This window comes from Xiphias gladius, chromosome 6, assembly GCF_016859285.1.
Source record: "Xiphias gladius isolate SHS-SW01 ecotype Sanya breed wild chromosome 6, ASM1685928v1, whole genome shotgun sequence".
In the NCBI taxonomy this organism is placed as follows: Eukaryota; Metazoa; Chordata; class Actinopteri; order Istiophoriformes; family Xiphiidae; genus Xiphias; species Xiphias gladius.
Window position 1 is genome coordinate 28,168,891 of NC_053405.1, and position 18,869 is coordinate 28,187,759.

Genomic DNA, 18,869 nt, shown 5'->3' on the forward strand with positions numbered 1-18,869 from the left:
AAAGAAAGCCAATATTAATTGTAGGGCTGAGAAAAAATAGAAACTCCAGTTTCCCCAAACCATTATCTTTTTTAACATGCTGTACCTCAGGAGTGGCACTGAATGCTAGCATTGGAGCTATAAATATTATTTTATATTGTGTGTTATAAAATCACCCCATATGAAAATAATTCCTGAAAAATTGTCAGCTAGATAGATACTGTAATAGAGATGATGATCTATTTCCTAGCTAGATAAGTACTTAACCACTACATCTATCATTCTTTTGTACCGTTTCCCTGCTGACGGAAAGCGAGACCGAGCAGATGACTACCTCTGGCATTGGCTCCCTTTTTGTCCTTGAACTCAGGGACTCTTTGGTTGTCAGGTTGCATTAAAAATAGTTTGTGTTGTGGGAAATATATTTAAACAATCCAATGTTTCAACTAAAATTGTATTATATTTTTGGGACAACCAAATAAGGGGTATATGCTAAAATAAATACAGTAGAAACCTAGGAAAGTGGCAAAGATTGAAGGTATGCAATTTATAGATACAGTACTGCCTTCCTTTTCCCTATACACCCCACCATACAAACACACGTTACAGAGGCCCTCAGAAGTTTACTTGTGTCTAGCATTGAGCGATATGACTCTTTGATAGTGACATCCTGGAGAGAAGGAAAGAAGCAGCAATCCCAGCAGGCCTAGAATGTAATTAGGGGGCAATGAGGTTTGAAGCTGCTCATTACCCAAACCTTGAGTTGCAAGGAAGCCGGGCTGACAGCAGCCAAGGCGGTAAGGAACCCTGGGAGGACAGCTTCGTGTAGCAGAGGCATAGGAAGGAACAAATGGAGGCCAGGAATAGATATTACCTCAAGGGTTTCACTTTACAGTAGGTTTTTGTTTAACATGGATTCCTGTAATCTTTTTCTGAAGCTGCTGGTTGAGTGGAAAAAAAAAACAGAAGCAGCATTTAGACCAGTAATAAGACCCTCTTCAAAAACAATAAGACCATAATCGGGTCCTAAAAGTCTGTGCTCTCACAGTATCTTTAAATGTGATGATTTTCCTGAAAAAAACCCAGCACAATTTTAGTATTCTGAAGGTGGAAGAGCCCCTGAAACATCATCTAAACCTTCGTGCCATGATTTCACAATTGATTGGTTTCATCTAGCTAACAACGGAATATTTTGGAAGGATAATGCAGCATAATCGCTTTACTTCGACTCAGTACGAGCACATCCTGTTGGCATGCCCTGCATTCTGCACTTGTGGCCTTCAGGTGCACAATGCCTTGTACTGTAAAAACTCCAGAGTTTGATGTATTTGGAGGTCTGAACTGGATACAGAAGCAACATAACACTAAAATTGACAGTTGTCTTCTGCAATACCTTAAGTGAATGAGTGTACCATTATTTGTGTTCCACATCATGTCTAGTACATGCATTTCAAACCCTTGTGTATGGGTACATGTACATAGTTTGAATCCCACAAGGTAAAAGCAGACTCCACAAATAACTATAAAAACTACTCTATAGTGTATAAAGGCAATTTAGAGGCAACATTTAATGTCTGTTGAAAAATTGAACATTTAAAAAAAAAAAAGACTGGAAAAGCAATCTCGTGTACGTCATCAACTCGTCATTCTGTCTTTTTCCCATTACAAACACATTAAAAAATACTTTATACTGCAGGGCTGCTCTCACCATGTCTGTGTACCACCAAGCTAATTCACTCTTGACTGAGTCTCAGGGAACGAGATTCATTAATTACCTGAGTCTGCAGTCATATTAAAGACAGCACACATACACACACCCAAACACACTTGTATTCCACTGATAATTGTATTAAGAATCATTAAAAGCTAGAGGCTGGCTGTAGCAACAGAGAGAACTGTCTGCTGTTCCACAACTTCTTAATTAACCATCATAGCAGTGGTGCAGCTGGCTTACGAGAGACAGACGCAGCATGGAGTCAACTGGTTCTCTTATGAACTGAATGAAAGAGAAACATGGAGAAATAGACAGGGAGAGGGATAATTGAAAGTCTTGGCTGGTTCTGAGTGCTTTATCTAAACTCCAGAATGTTTTCTTCATTTACTTAGGTTCAGTTAGCCCCAATGGCATGGCGACAATGGTATTCTAAGTTTAGTGGTACCAAATAATAAGAATGGGATCATAAATGTGAGATTGTGAGGCCAGCCCTACAAACCCAAACGTCCATGACTGACTTACTGAGTGATAAAGTCACACCATTGTTCAGCCATTGTTCAGCTGTATTGGGAATTCAGCTGTATTCAATTACTGTATATGTGAGCACAGAGAGTAGGAGAGAAGAAACAGATACACGGCGGGCCAACCCCATACTACGTTTTAACCAAGTCTTGCTTCCTCTTTTGAGTGATCTGTAGAGTGCCTTGTTATAAATGGCCTTATAATTGGGAGTTAAGTTAAGTTAAGAAAACAAGTTAGAAAACAATAGTTATTGACAAATCAAGTAAGGACAAACCACAGTATAGACCAATTCTTAAATACAGTTTTTAGAAGTCGAAGAGGATAGGATAATTTAGATACGTGAAGTTTATTTATAATAAACTTCACATATCTTCACATAATATTTTAGATGATAGAGACTGGGGCACTACACATATTGACTCACAGTGCCTGTTACCTCTGTGAAGACAAACCTCTGCTTTACCAGTTGAGCTACATTCAATGTGATGTATCTGTCAGAGAGACTGTCCTTCTGTAGCAAACAAGCCGACAGATCACCTGTGCAAGCACCTTATTACGACCCATAGTTCTGTTTTATTGTGAAGCAACCTCTTGCGGCCGTAGTAATTATGACAGGAACAAAAGAGGAAGTTAGGTGACGTAGTATATATTGGAACATAGTCCGCATTAAGAGGAGGTTCGGGTGGATGGATGGGTCGACAAAACACAGGATTTTCACAAACCAAGAGTCAACGTTGTTTCTTTTATCCATGACTGTTCCACAACCTTAACTGCATGAATATCATTGTAACCTTGACAATGAAAGTCCCCTATTCTTAAGGAAGTACCTATTATAACCCAAACCATCATCTTTTCCTGAACCTAACCAAGTACTTTTTGTGCCTAAAAATAACCAAACCGTTACCTTTCTTCAACCTTGACAGCATGTTTATGATTGTGACCGTGATGACAAAGGTCTTGTACACCTGCCTCTGGTATGCTCCTACGGGTCTGAGGGTAGGGACCAGCTACCTACATGGTTGTTTAGGTTTGTTGACTTGTTACTGACAGACTGAGAGACTACATAAAATAGCCATCTACAGTGGCAGCACTTTAAAGTGTCACAACCTACCGCGATAATGACGCACCTTCAACACACTTCCAGTGCATTTGTGCCACAGCAGGGTGTGTGTTATAAGTATAATGCTAGTAGGTGGTGCTCAGCTTACACAGCTTTTCACAGGTAGGTAACTACGGTATTGTGGCTGATGTGATGTCACAGTAGGAGGGGAGAGGAGGGAGAGACTGCAGTCACTCAAACTGCGGTTTTGATGTATGGCTCTTGTCATTAGCCTTTGTTTATGTATTGTTTATTTTGTCATAGGACTTCATGATTCTAAAACAAAGATTTGATGGATGTCTCCATCAGCGGTGCAGAGTTTCGGAGTTATAGAAAAATGATACGACACGGCAAGCAGCCTTTTTGGGTAGATTTAACCTGTGTATGTGGACAAAAAACAGTAGAGTCGAACCCAGCAAACTAACAGAACTTATCGCACTGTTCTACTAAATGGCCCAGCAGTGCAACCATCTCAGGCAGCGGATGCCCAGCCCCCATAAAAGGGGCATTGTGGATGTGTGCAGGACATTAATGAAACTGTGACACAACCGAACATATTAGGCATTTTATTTATAAGAATATTATGCTTCTTATATAATTATAACAAATGAATCCAGTTTCATGTGAAATATTCCAACTCAAATTGTTATATAGCCTACACTTTAGGTGAAGTAAAAAAAATCTCCATAAAAATGAAAACTTATACCTGGACAGAATTTATCGGAGATCTCAGAATCACCTCCACATTTAGTAACAGCCTGATTATGGGCTGCTGCAAATTCTTATTTTATAATCCAGACACTTTCTGACAAAATATGCATAAAATGACAATCTGCGCAATCAACTGTACATATAATATGATTGAGCACAGATTGACCTGCATTTTAGAGACAACTGTTGAATGAAGGATACTTTTTTGCATCTGGACTTGTTCAATTTATTAGAATTATTTATTGGAATGTTCTTTCCAAACATGCAGAGGAGGATTCAATTCAAGTTCAATTGTATTAGCATATGTATAGGATAGTTTTTACCACTCAAATTAAACAGTGGCTTTGGGGGAAGAGGTTGAGGCTTATTCCGTGTCTTCCAAGTGCCGAATTCACAATATAGTTGTTCTCATTTACATATCATCCTGTTTCTGTTGTCAGACTACTGATCAAGGATGAAATAAGATAGTGATTTAATCAAATCTCAAATGCATTCCCTGAGCTTCTGCATCACGGTGGTACTAAGCTGTTTAACCCCTGTTCTTTCCCTCTCTGTCATCATCTACACTATGTTTTAATGCAGCCTAATTGATGGAATATACTATCTCATATACTTTTTTTCTGTTTTGGGTGTCAGATATTGGAGCGGAAAAAGGAAAACATAGCCTAGAAATAGATTTGGTCAGAGCATAATATTGTTAACCAGAAATAACTGCAAAATGGTTTCTGATGAAATCTAATGGCTATTTTGTGACCGTGTCATCGTCTGACAAAAGCCAACATAAATAAAGGTTTATGACAGCAGCTGATGTATCACTTTTAAAATGAGTGCTCACAAATAGGCTGTCCTCTTAACTGTAGTACATCGTGTTTAATATTTCTGTGACGTGTAGCGCTGTGTTAATGTTTTATGGATCTTTGACTAAATGTCGGAAACCTTGTGTAACAGAATATGATCATCAGTGAGACAATTCACAAGCAGCTTTGGGTCTCCTCTCTGCATCCACATAGAGTGGTGATGAGGGAAGGACTTTGTGGCACCTGGTAGCAGAAAAGAGAACAGCATGTTGGATTTTATGAGGCTGGAGCAGAGTCAGAGGAAACCAAGTAGTTTTAGTGGCCTAAATTTGACCAAACCTTAGCTGGTATAGCAGATCAGAAAATTATCTTATAAATAATTTTAGGGTAGTTTTGGAGGACACTAAGTAACCTATTTTGCCAAATAGGTACACGTCCTACATTGTACAGGAGACTACTGATTATAAAATTATATAGATATTTGACACATTCAGCAAATTAAATCCCACGTCATCAGCATGTGGCTGATAAGTGTGGGAGAAACAGAAAGATTTAAAAGCCTCAATGTTTATATGGTGTCCCTTTATGCCACCATGACATTGCGATTAAGCCTATTGTACATGGTTCACATACCAGTCTGAGGCTCCAAAGGATGATGCTGGACAGAATATATCTACCATCATCAAATAGAGTTCCTGTCTTTCTGAAATGCCTTGAAAATAGACTGCATGACTAGCTGAATGTCTGTGTGTACATACTGCATTTGGGTTTTGAATTTGGATTGCTTTTATTGGTTATGCAAAAAATAGTCAACACAACCAATATACATCAGAAGAATAAATTAAAAAAAAAATACATATATATATATAATAGACATACAGTAGATGTCATCATAATGAAGTTGCAACAAGCTATAAAAGCACTAAGAGTCCATCAGACCTTTGTTAGAGTGTGTGTGCTATAGCAACTAGGTTTAAAACTTGTTTAAGAACCAATATCTTGGATATTTGTTTGGACTGGCCTTCCCAGGGAAAGTGAACCTCCTCTCTGATGGCAGGAGTCGAAACTCTGCATGAAGAGAGTGTTGAGGGTCCGCCAGGATGGCTTTTGACTTTGAGCGGCTGTAACGTAATAAAAATAGCAAGGATCATTCGAGTAGGTGCCAGTGGACTGTTGGCAAAGTTTAACAATCTTTCATAGCCTATTCATTTTAGCCATGCTGAGGTTGGCAAGCCAACCAATCATTGCAAAAGTTAAAATTGACTCAAAAAAACATTTTCAGGAGCAATCTGTCAACATTAAAATCCCTCAATTTTGTCAAGAAAAAAAGTCTCTTACTGGCCTTTTTGCAGGTGAAGTCAGTGTTGGTACTGAAAGTAATTTTGTCATCCAGAATTGTGCCCAAGTACATTTATTGGCTTATTGTCTCCACAGCTATGCTGTTGATAAAAGTGGATGCAAAGATAGGAGGGTTTCAGCTAAAGTTGATAAGCATCTCTTTTGTCTAAGAGACACTGAGTTTCACGTATGGGTCATCACGCAATTTGATGAAAAAAGCTGGGGCTATGACCCACCTCATGGTCCTGCTGATAATCACCAAATCATCGGCAACCTTGATTATGAACCTTGACTCAAACATACTGGCAATCATTTGTGTAGAGCAGAAATAACAAGGGCGACAAAGTACACCCCTGGGGTGATCCTGTATTACACATCAGGTCCTCAGACAAAGTGTCATTCACATGGATTCTCTGAGATGTCGGGAAGTTGACCAGCCAACATATAGTGCCAAAATCTTGTAAGGGTTAAACACCCCTTTTTTGCTATCCCGAATCCCAACCACAGATTTGATTCCCCTCCAGGCGGAGCGACAATTGCTGTTCTTAAGTTCATCCTCTACCCTGTCTTTAAACCGCATTTTGGCCAGTTTTATTTCCTTTTTCACGAACGTTTGAGCATCTCTTTGATGGTGAATATCACCCTGGTAGAAAGCCAGCTTTTTCTGACTGAGAATATTCTTGAGGAAATTACTATCTCAAGTCTTATTATTTGGGTACAATTGTCTTCCTGGGAATAATCATTTGCTCACAGAAAGTAATGTAATTTAATACAGCGAAAGTCAGTTCATATAAGTCAGTACAAGAGTCTTCAAAAAAAATCCCAGTTGCTACTGTGAAAACAGCCATTCAGTTTATGTCACCACAGCAAACTCTTTGTGCCCAACTTTCCCTCTCTTAAGGGCCAGTTGATAGACTGGGGCTAGAAAGATGCCGTTGTTGTCAGAAGAGCCTAGTGGCACCATTGCATGAGATTTAGAGGTTGCCTTTATGGTGCCACAGCACAAGTCCAGCACTTTACCAAATCTTGTTGGACAGCTCACATACTGGTAGAAAAACGAGCAAGCTTTTTAAGACTACACGTGTTAAAATCACTGAATATAAAATGCGGGGCATCAGGGGAAATGCTTTGTGAACAAATCTACCATATTGGCTCTAGGATGTATATACAAAAAACCCTCTTCAGAAAAACTTGTGGAATTTCTCATGGCAAGTAGAACGGGTACAATGAAATACATAAAAGTTAGATTTGCTGGCTGCAAATAGATCCCCTTAGTATGACAGTCTTAAAACAACGTTAATTAACACACAAGCACATGCCCACTCCCTGTGCTTTGATTGTCAGCTGTACATCACAGTCAAGCCAAATAGGTTAGGCAAAGCCATCAATTTCAAAATCCTGGCTTTAGTCATGATTTTTTTAACCAGGTTTCGGTCAGTGCAATCACAAAAACGTTGTAGTAATCCTGGATGCACTTCACAATCGCTTGCAACGCATCAACTTTATCACTCAGTCACTGCGTGCTTCTGAGGATAGTACAGGGAGGTAGCGACATTCCTCCTTTCCGGCCATGCTTCCTCACTTGTAGTGCTCTCTGCCGTCACAAATGGACAACTCAACGTTTACGGAATGCCGTTGAGTAAAGTCCCAGCAAATGAATTGCCACAACAGATGAGAAAATCTTGACTATATGAGTCTGTGAGGTTAGTTGCTTTGTTCAAAGTTCATTACAGTCCCAAGATCAACCATGCTCATAAACAAAGCACTAGTTACATCCATGATGACACCATGTAATTAAAACGCAGTGAGTACACAGGGGGGATACAAATCCACAGTAAAAATCCGCGTTGAAAGACAAAACAATCAAACAACTGCTGCTGCTTGTTACCACAACAGGAGCAACGCTCCTTCGACAACTGTCAAGCAGAACATTAGCTTGAGATGATCCATATTATAATTAAATCAAAATTACTTCCTCTGAGCGATAAAGATAAGACAGGAACAAACTTCCAGTTTTCAAATTATCGCATGAACGAGTTTTTTCTTCTTTTTTTTTTATTTTGTTCTGGAAGAAACAACGAAGCTATTTTTAAATTTTATCACAGTCACTCCCATAGAAAAACCAACACATATTCAGGGGTTTCTAATATTTCTGTTACTTCTACAGATTCAATTATATGTCTTTAATCAACCAATTACAGCATATAAATTCACAGCCGAAGGAGCTGAAGCAACCCCTTCCCAATCACATGCCAAATGATTGACAAACACCTCAGAACAAATACACACATATAACTGTGAATGCACACCGACACAAGTTCCACATGGACCTGAATAAATGTGGATGACACACACTCAGACATTTTCTGACTAATCCATTTGAACAGATACCAAGTTTAATCCTAACATACTGAATCTTGGCTGACTTTAGGGGAAATCCAGGTTTGCACAACCCTGGGTGTTATTTTTGTAGTTTTGATCATCATTCCAATGGTAATATTAAGTTTGTTCTTACCAAGTTTATATTTTTATTTCTCTGGGAACGTCACTAAAGAGAAGTTTAGGGCAATATTTTCTGGTTCAACATTGACCTACTGTAGTTATAGTAGTGGTGTGCATGCAGTTTTCCGGTGCAATGAGGGATTCATATTGACACTTTGGGTATGCTCAATTTCAGTTTTACCTCCGGGTGGAGTGACTTATAAAGTCTGGCCAAATCTGTCTTGTTTATGAACTGTATGATCACCTTACTTCTTGTGTTTCTTACCTGAGCTCATTGTAGCCTTGTCACAGTGTCCCCGATATTAGCAATTAAACAGTGTGTACGTTGTTATCATAACTAACAGTGGAAAATTATTTTATCTGTTGGAACTTTTCTTATGGCCAAATCCCATAACATACAAAAACCAAAAATGTGTAGTCTGCCTCTCAATACTTTCAGGCCTCCCTACACTGTTGGTTCATTTTATCTGAAAATGTCAATATGTAAAAATGAGTCATCAATGTCTATTTACATTAAAAGAAAAAGGCTCAGTAATTTCCGCAAACAGTTTGGACACTGTCATTTTTAGCAAATGTTGCTCAAACCTGTGCATGCAACAGTGTGGCTCGTCAAACCTGTCTCCTAAAAAATATTCTATACAACTAAACTGCAACAGCAAATGTGTGTTTTCTATGCATACAATGAGGATATGTTGTTAATTTAGATATTTGGTAAGTCACAAATACATTGATACTGAACGTATCAGTAAAATGTTCACAGAAAACATATTTGTTTCCTGCCAAAATATCTGATCTTGCAGTACAATATCCGTTTATAGTGACTGCGGCATTATTAAACTTTCATAAGGTTAGGTTTAGGCACTCACAGCACTTGGTTAAGGTTAGGGAAAGATTGTGGTCTGATTTGATACAGAAAAGTTCACAGTGACATCAGACACAATGTGTTTATTTATATTTAATCAAAACCACAATCTTTCCCTATCCGTAACCCAAGTGCTTTTGTTGCTTAAACCTAACCACAGATGAGACTGTGAACCCCAGTCTCTGGTGTGACATTCACGTGCTTTGTAGGCTACGCCTGCCATCCACCCCAGTGAACTCTTAGTGACTCCACTGCTGTTAACGATTGCAATAAATCATACATACAAAAAAAATATGTCGCCTCTGAACATAATTCAGCCAGCGATTACATTCCCTAAAGAACGTACAGTATTTGCTGTTGAAGCCTAGTTGTATAGAAAAAGACATTTCTAGGAGACAGGGTCGGCTCATTTATGGGCTTCTAAGAACCTGATTCAGATACAAACAAAGTGTGTGTGAGAACGAGAGTAAAAGAGGTGGGGTGATTTGAGGAGTCAAGCAGCTCTGCCTCAAAACATATATCCCTCTCTGTATCAGGCTAACTGCCATAAACGGCCACACTGCTCCAGCTCACCTTCTTCTCCGTCAGGCCGACACAAACTCATGTGAGCTAACAGGAAGCTGGACCTATGCAGACACTCAACACATTGTCCACATATTCATACTGGAGACACGCATATATGCATCCACCCATTATCCATAACCAGATTTCATTCCCTCCCCGAGGCAGATTTCCCCCTGACCACGCACTTTCACACTAGGGTGGTTTCCCAAGTCTGGCTCCCAGAGAGTGTGTGTGACAGGGGACTCTGTGTGTGTGTGTGTGTGTGTGTGTGTGTGTGTGTGTGTGTGTGTGTGTGTGTGTGTGTGTGTGTGCGTGGTGTGTGTGGCAGACAACGACAACCTCTCAGGGTGCCTGTGCCTCAGCCATAGTGTTGTCCCTGTGGATGAGAGTGAAAAGGAGTCTTTTCTTTGCTGCTGCTGACTTCAGTCCTCATATGAGTGCCTGGAACAAACGGATTAGAGAATAGTAGCGTCTGAGGCAGTGGCATGCCATCTCACTCCTGCACCACACTGGACTTATTTCAGGGCGATTCACAGGAATCACTACTCTGCACCAACAGTGCATTATTGTTAAGTAAGGTCTTTACAGAAAAAAAAAAAAAGTATTCCTGCATATATTGATGGTAGACTATTAAAATTTGAATGTTTAAATGTACTTGGTTGTTATATTTGCATGGGAATAAGAAACAGAATGTCATCATATAAGCCAGGCTTTATCATATAAAGCAATGAGCTCTTAATTATTATATACTTTAATGCATTTTTAGGCTTTGTCACTAAATGCCTCTTACAAGATACATATTAGATCAATATTATATTAAGTAATTTAGGTGATGCTTTCACAAATACAAATTTTAATTGTTTAACTGTAGAATTACCTTTAATCCTAGTTCTTAAATGTTACAGCCTTAAACTACATATACGGATCTTATTCCAAATGACTGTTAGGTGAGTGAAATGTGCAAAGACAAAAGAATTTTATCCATTAATATATTCCAAAAGATAAAAAAGAGAGAATATAGATTAAATATCAATAGCAGTGTAGTAAATTTTAAATTAGAAAAGCGTATTTTACAGCCACTTTCAGTTAAAGTGAACGTAACAAAGAGCTGGTGATTTATGTTTCCATTTTGCCATGGGAGTTGTTATCATCTCAATAGACTAATTGGGCACAAGTAATATTGCTTTAATGCTTTTTTTTACAGATTATGCTGGTATTGGCTTGCATTCATGCTTATGAAATAATCTATAAATATAGTATATATAAAATGCAATAACATTTCAGATACCATATGGTTCTATACAACAATGGCATTACTGAGCTTAAGTGTGCCTTGATGCTGGCATGGACCAGCTGGCACGGATACATTTCACGGACGGAACCGAAAGCCCAACGCTTTTGTTTCTACCACTGTCTCTCCCCGCTTGCCCTTTCTCTTTATTTCCCTAAAGTGTAGGGGTAGACTGCACGCAGATTCAAACGAATATGATATTAAAAACTACGGCTCTCTCCAAGCACTAGCCTAGTTAGTCAAGCACAGAGACAAACTCGACAAGCCTAAAGCCCACTGACAAAGCATGCCTTCAAACAACCATTATAAACAAACTGGAAAGCAACCTAGGTAGAGTTTTTAGTCAAAATGATGTGAGAAGAATGCATTCACGAATAGCTACATACTCAACAGAAACTCCATATCTTTACCAGTTAAAACCTCCAAACATCAGTGTCCTCAACAACTTGACAAAGTGGAGACTGTTGACATTTTTTTGATTTTAATCGTTGTATTGTCCACAAATAACCAATATACACAGTGAAAACAGCTGCAGTTAGAGTGGTACATGTGTATAAAAGGATACAAGAAAATAACAGAATCATAGATGAAGAGGAAACCTGGAAAAAAAAAAGGTTTGAGGAGTTCATATGGAAAAACCTTTCAAAAAGGTGTGTTACCGTTTAGTTGTAGAGAAGTGTAGAAATATGGCCCCCTGCTTACTTGCCAAACAATCAATAGCCGTGGCAATAAGACATGAGGTATCATCAATCAATACACCGTGGGGAAATTAATGATACGTTATGCAAATGACTGCTATTGTATGTGTCAGCATTCAGCAGTCATTTGCCAGAATGAGAGGTTATGTAGCCCTCTGTCCACCTCGCCACTCTGTCCCTCCTCCTCCTCCTCCCATCCCTCCATCTCCTGTCATCTGTCCCACTGGCAGCCTGTCCTTTCAAGGTCTGCTCTGTTGTTAATCATCATTCCCTTCACAAGTTCTCTCACACATGGACACACACACACAAACACACACCGACTGTGCCTTGAGTATAATTATTCAGAGCTGTCTGATCTTTTATTGTTGCTCCTGTTGTTCTTGGAGCAAATTGTCCATCAAACATTAAAAGCCCAGTCATTGTCCATTATCAAGTCTTAAACATAAAAATGAACAATCATAAAAAATCTCCAGCCTTTTGGACCACTGTGGCCACTGTAGTATATGCACTTCCTTCCCTTGAAGTGAGTTTATCACAGTGCTTTTCACTTAGTTAGTATAAAGCCTAAGAGACTGCCTTACAGACTCAACTCAGGGCAATAATATTGCTCATCGTTGTTATTTGGCAAGAGATGTGCTGTAGAAGTCCAAGAAAACAGATAAGGTGTACTTTTTAATTTGTCGTTTTCAGTTTCGAACTCATTGCCAGAATGCTAAAAGGACAAAAGAGATGCTGTGGGCAACCTTTGAACAGAAGGATTCAAAGAACAGAAGTATAGTGTCTTGAGTTCCTGAAATGATTATCAGGCATGGTCATATTAAAGGCAGCGATTCATCTGAAATGTGATGAATTTTTGTCTCCATATTGTTTGGCTTTTTAAGACTAAGTGATGAGAAAAACAGTAACCCTTGCTCAGTGCAGTTCAACCCAATGCAACATTGCTCGACCTTTGTGAAACTTCTCAAGGTCACGTTGTGTTGAACTATGTCAGACAGGTAGTCCACTTAATTCCACTTACTCCAGCACTGTGTGTGCATAATGTATGAGTGTCCAAATCTGATTGAGTAATGACTGACAGCTCCCAATGCAAATGTGAGGCCAATAGGGAAAAAAAGTGATTACTGAAAACAATCAGACACCATTCCTAGACAGTATTTTCCAAACATGTTATCTCTTCACATCCAAAAATGCACTTGGTTATATCCTCATCCTGACTGCATGGATGGTGCTGGATGGGCATGTTTCCTCACTCCGTCTGTGAGCCGAAGTTGATTTCTTTAACTCTAAAAGTTGAGTGCGTGAGTGCTTCCGGTGCACCTGAATTCATGATGCTATTTGATTACAGGTTCTACATCATATTGTCAGGAGTAATGTGAAAGAAAATAATAAGTATTGTAATAAGTGATAACAATAAGTAATGGGAGAGAGAAATAGATATAGAGTTGAATCATCTGTCAAGCACACTGTACAGAGTCTGGCAACGTCTGCATGGTGCAGTACAGAGGATCCTGCCACTGTAAGGGCTTTTGTGTTGCACCGGCGTTTGAACAGCGAAACCGTATAACAGTGTACACTCACACACGCTCATTCACACTGGTTCTGATCAATGACCAGCAGTACAGAAATGACAGCAGTGAATTCATTAAAGTTTGAATGCTCGGCCGCGGCTGTATTTCATCACTTCAAGGCGATTTACCAATTCTTAAGGAGTTCAGAAGTGTCTACCGCTAAAATGACAATTTAAAGGGAAATTACATTTCAGCTCAGCTCTTTCTTAGCTCTTCAAATACTCTCTCTTTCAAGTCTGACATTCCCTTTGGAAAGCTGGGACAAGGCTTCAGCCAGGTGACGGTATGCTGATGTCAGGTTGTATGAATATCAAGTAAAGGCATCCTTGACTTTTACTCCATGTGACTTTATCGGGTTTCTTTATCGGTATGAACTCTGCATCAGCATGCTGTATCTCTTATCATCATCATCATTATTATTATTATTATTATACACGTTTTGAAGTCTAGTTGACTACTGGACACAAGAATGTAATTTGGACTTTTTATTGAAGAACCAGTTATTTTCTAACACAGTTGCTCATGTTTTGTACTGATGATTTAGCCAGCAGAGTTTCATGGCCTTTCAAGCCTTGGGACTGCTTCTACTGGAAGTTACCTTACTTTAGGTCTGTATCAATACAGAATGCGCACGTTTGAGCCCACAGCCTTGAATCTGAGCCTGGCAAGTTGAACTCTGGAGTCCAAACTCCTATATAATTCTCAACTCACAAGGCCACTTAACAAGCTATCATCTGCGTTGACCATGTATTGCTGACCAAATATAGTGAATAAATACTGTTAATAGTTGACGAGAAATGCATACTGGGATATTTGTCTACCCAGGGTTCACACAGGTAAACTCCGAAAGGAAGGTGGGAGAATCAAGAAAACTTTTCAGGGTGTTTGGACTGTTCCTGACTAAATACAGACTTTGACTGGGTGTGACTGAAAACAATTTACAAGTCTATCAGAAAACAAGTCCAGCCAAGGACACAGACTGACAAAGGCCCCCTGTCTATGTAGAAAACAAATGGGACTTTAAATTCCTGTTAGCCAAAATAACTCCCTGTTCGCAACTCTATACCCTGGTTTCTCATCTGTGATGTCAGTGCCAGTTAGAATGAAATTATAACACAAAAAAAAGAACTGACATGCTGTGCACAACCACCACAGCCAATCATCAACATCCAGGCCAAAGGAAACGAAAACGCTCTGGCCCTGTAGGTACAATTGCATTCCTTACTAATTATTTTAAAAGCTCCAGTCACTCTCTTCATTCAGATTTGTTTATTTTCAGGTTTTGCTTCCACTAGCAAATGAAAAGCTTCCGATACCACCATGAATCCAACATGTGCTGATGCAAAATAAACAAAACAAAAAAAAATATGATTCTAACAAGTCAGTCTTTTCAGTCTCTGTTAAATCAATCCATCTCCTACTAGTTTAAATTCAGGTTCCTTTCAGGGTAGTTCCTCACACCCGCCTCCTGTGTTCTGCTCCAACAATCACTTCAGCTTCCACCCTTTAATGGATCCAAATCACAGAGCTGTGGTTGAAAAAGGCTGATCGATGAGTGAGTCTGGCACTTCAGATTTCAGACAGAACAGAAAGGAGAGGAACAACAGCTGCTAATGACAGCTACTCATACGGCATTAACAAGAATGTAAGGACACTGAGAGTGACTTCTGACCATTATCATCAGAAAATTGTATGATATGATATGTGACAGGTGCTACATGAGCTCAGTCAGATGTATACCTTCTGAAATGATCGAAAGGTTCCTTTATCAATCTAATGTCACAGTCACATCAGGCACAGATTGTGTGACAATCTATGTTGTAATCAAGAAAAGTCTATTTCTTACAATGACTGTTATACGTGGTCTACAGTTTGAAGCATATTTTCCCCAGTATCAGATCATTCAAACTTCAGCTTAAACTATCTGGCCAAAGTGATGGTATAAAGGAAGACAAGAAGACATTAAAGAGGTCTTATTGTTGCATGCTGAGTAGTCGTCATGAGGATCATAATGGAAATACATGTTTTGAGAAGCACTGTCAATGAAATTTTTGACATTTATTATATTTGTGATTTGCTGAAACTCTGAAAGTTGTATGTCTACTACTATTCACAGGTAATCAGTGTATTGAAGAAATTTACAATAGATCTATTAACACGTTTTTGGTATTTATTATTCTGGTATGTGGTATTTATTTTTATTATTGTTATTTTTATTGCTTTTGGGCACTAACATTTTTAATTTCAACTGACTATTCCATCATATTGACAACAGTTTACAATCGGACTTTTTGGGGGTGTTTATTTGTCAGTCTTTACAAGAAACTCTCTTTGACTAAGCTATATCAAAAAAAAAAAAAAAAAAGAAGCCGATTAGCTTTCAAAACACAAAATCATCACCACATGCCAAGAGCTGTCGTTCACTTCAAAGGACACTACCTAAAAAAGTCTGGTCCTGAAAACTGCATTACCCTCTCGTTTTTTTTGGAGGGGTTAACACACTTCAACTAAGTGCTAAGTGCAACTAAGTTGGCTTAAACAGTTTGAGTGAAGTACAAGGTATAACAACTCAGAAGACCGTTAAAGTATTAAAACTGCATCATATCCACATTCCATATGTACTAACAACAACATGTGAATACACATACACCAACTGGTTCAGTGTACAGTATAACAGGTGATTTTCTGTTGTAATCCCTACACTCTGAATAATTCTCTTTGAAGACGTGCTGTTATGGCCTATGTAGTGTTTTATGTTCTACTGTGAAACAGTGGCATGCAATGGCGGCGTTGAACAGGATGTGGTCTATTTTCTGTTCGGAGGAGACAGCAGGAACTAGCCAGATCCCGTGTGACGGGCTGACATGACAGCGAGCCCTGCTGGGCAGCGGGGGGTGCTTTACCCCTCACATCTCTTATCTGTCTCTTTTTTCACTAACTCTTCTCCCTGTCCCTCATTCTCACCGTTTCCACCTACTTTGAGTCTCCTTCAACTTGTCTCCACCACTGACATCAATAGTGGAGCTTCCAAATTGTGTAACACACCTTCTGTTGGACATATTGAAGGAAAAAGTTTCTTGGTAAGAAATATTAATCTTTGCACTATTTTCTTTTTCCTAATCACTGATACTTTATTTTAATTACATGTTTAGATAATGCTGGTATACGTTAGCTGGCTTTAACATAGTATCTGTATATCCTCCGCTTTGGTCCACAGTCAGTGTATCCTTATTTGGACACATCCCTGTATGAATCTGCCCTGCCCTGACATCCATCCAGCCCTCAGAGCGCCAACTTTAATGTGGCACAAGCACTACGCAAATGATGACAAATTGAATCAAATAATGATAAAATGAATGGCCAAACTTATCAAATTGATATGCTTTCATATGGGTCACAAGGGCTCAATAAATGGTTTGATGTGTGTAGACATTATGTGGAAAATCACCAGATTTCAACCCAATCCAAACTGGACACAGATATGGAGAGCAGTGTGGAAACAGAATGTGACTGGGTTTCCATATGGCCGTGGGTAGATGTCTGCAAACATGGGTCCTTGCTGTCATGCATACTATATGTATATTGCACGCAACACATGAGCTTTACACAGCACTCTCCTCCACCATCATCAAATAAGGGAATCTGTCCTGGAAGAATGGTAAACCTAACCCATTCCCTTCCACTTCGTCCGTCCAACATGATATTGTTTTCAAGAAAGCCAATTTCCCTCCTAGAGGGAGGTTATTTCTTTTGTTTTGCCCTAAATAATCACTGGCAAACGTAAGTCTAACGACTTGAACAGCTACGTCAATCTCCTCTTCGCCTGTTGCCATTTTTCATGGCTAGCTAGCTATGTAGAAAAATGACATCGCTGTCCTTAATCCTGCCTACTAAGATCTGCTATCTCAGTTGTTTCTCTAACAAAGGGAAAACATCTGAGACGGGTGCAGCTAGTGGTCTGCAGCCAGGCTATGGTGTTCAATCCCTCCAGTAGAGTTCCACACACCTGGAGACTCGGCTGCAGACAATATCAGAGCAGTTGTCTTGACTAAGTTGATATAAAAAAGTCAAGAGGATACGAAAGCTGAGTGGAGAAAGTGGAACAAAATAATAATAAAAGACTAGAAATAATGAATTACATTACATCAGATGATTTAAAAGGTTTTGGTGGTAAATGGTGTCAGATGCAAAGATTTTGGGACGTAATAGATTGAGGCTTCCTCCCTCTCTTGCTTTTTTCCATTTCCTTCACGTTCTCCCATTCCCTCTGCTCCCTGCATTCCCCCATATAGAATTACTGATGTGGTACATTAACTGGGGGAAGCACCTAATCTGGGAGCACACGCGGGAAAACTAGAAAAAGGCAGCACGTGGGAGAGGAGATAGGCACATGCATAAACATAAAAGATACATGAATAAGAAATCAGTCTGTTTTTCCTATAGGGCACGACAAAGAGATTCATTTCTATCTATCTATCTTTAAAACGAGTAATTTTGGTGGTTTCTGGATGCTTTTCGAGCAGACTGTTCTTGGTACATTTACTTAATAAAGGCATCAGCCATCTAATTGGAAGGACAGGGGAAACAGAAAGAGCAGGCATAGTTATATTGTGTTGCTGCGCGTAGTTATGTAAATGCATGTATGCTCGCCGAGGTGTTTAACCTCACGTTAGCATGTTTCCCAACCACTCGGGACTGAGCGGAGAGCGAGGCATGCTGAATCTGTAAGAGACGTGGGATGAAACACAGACAGTTGCGCACATCTAGATCACATGCGGTGGGGAAGAAAGCTAAGACTTCACATTCTTTAACTGAGCACACGGAATTAATACTCATTGTATATTAAGGCTGATATCAAGCGGCGCATATTTGAGGGCATCATTAAGCTTATTTTACATTTATTCTATGTATTTTGAAGTCCTCTGCTTTCTCAAGCATGTTGTTAATATTTTCTCCCTCAACTCCTTACTGTCTTTGCCTCAGTCTCTTGCTTTAATCAATCCCATCCATCCTCTTTTTTTCTATTTTTCTAACTAGGTGACTATCACTGGGCTGCCGACATCTACTGCAGTGCCTGTCCGTCTGCTGCTTATCCCTTGTGGCATCAACATATCGCTCCCGTCAGAGAAAAACCTCCTCTTGCTCTGAGAAAAGTGTCAACTTTTCACTGAGGAAGAAAAACATGCCTCGTGTTTGGACAGTAAATTTTTAGACGTTGCACAGT

The 18,869-nt window shown here is 39.4% G+C and overlaps 1 protein-coding gene across 6 annotated transcripts in view; it reads right to left on the reverse strand.

The window, feature by feature from the left end:
* Positions 1–18,869, reverse strand: part of nlgn1 (neuroligin 1) — a 288,702-nt gene that overhangs the window by 248,455 nt on the left and 21,378 nt on the right. For 2 of the 6 annotated variants that reach the window (XM_040128692.1, XM_040128691.1), the window contains exon 2: positions 8,907–8,927. The exons of the other annotated variants lie outside the window; for them this stretch is intronic. The gene's annotated coding sequence lies outside the window, so the exon portion shown is untranslated. The remainder of the gene's footprint in view (positions 1–8,906; positions 8,928–18,869) is intronic. 6 annotated transcript variants of the gene reach the window in all.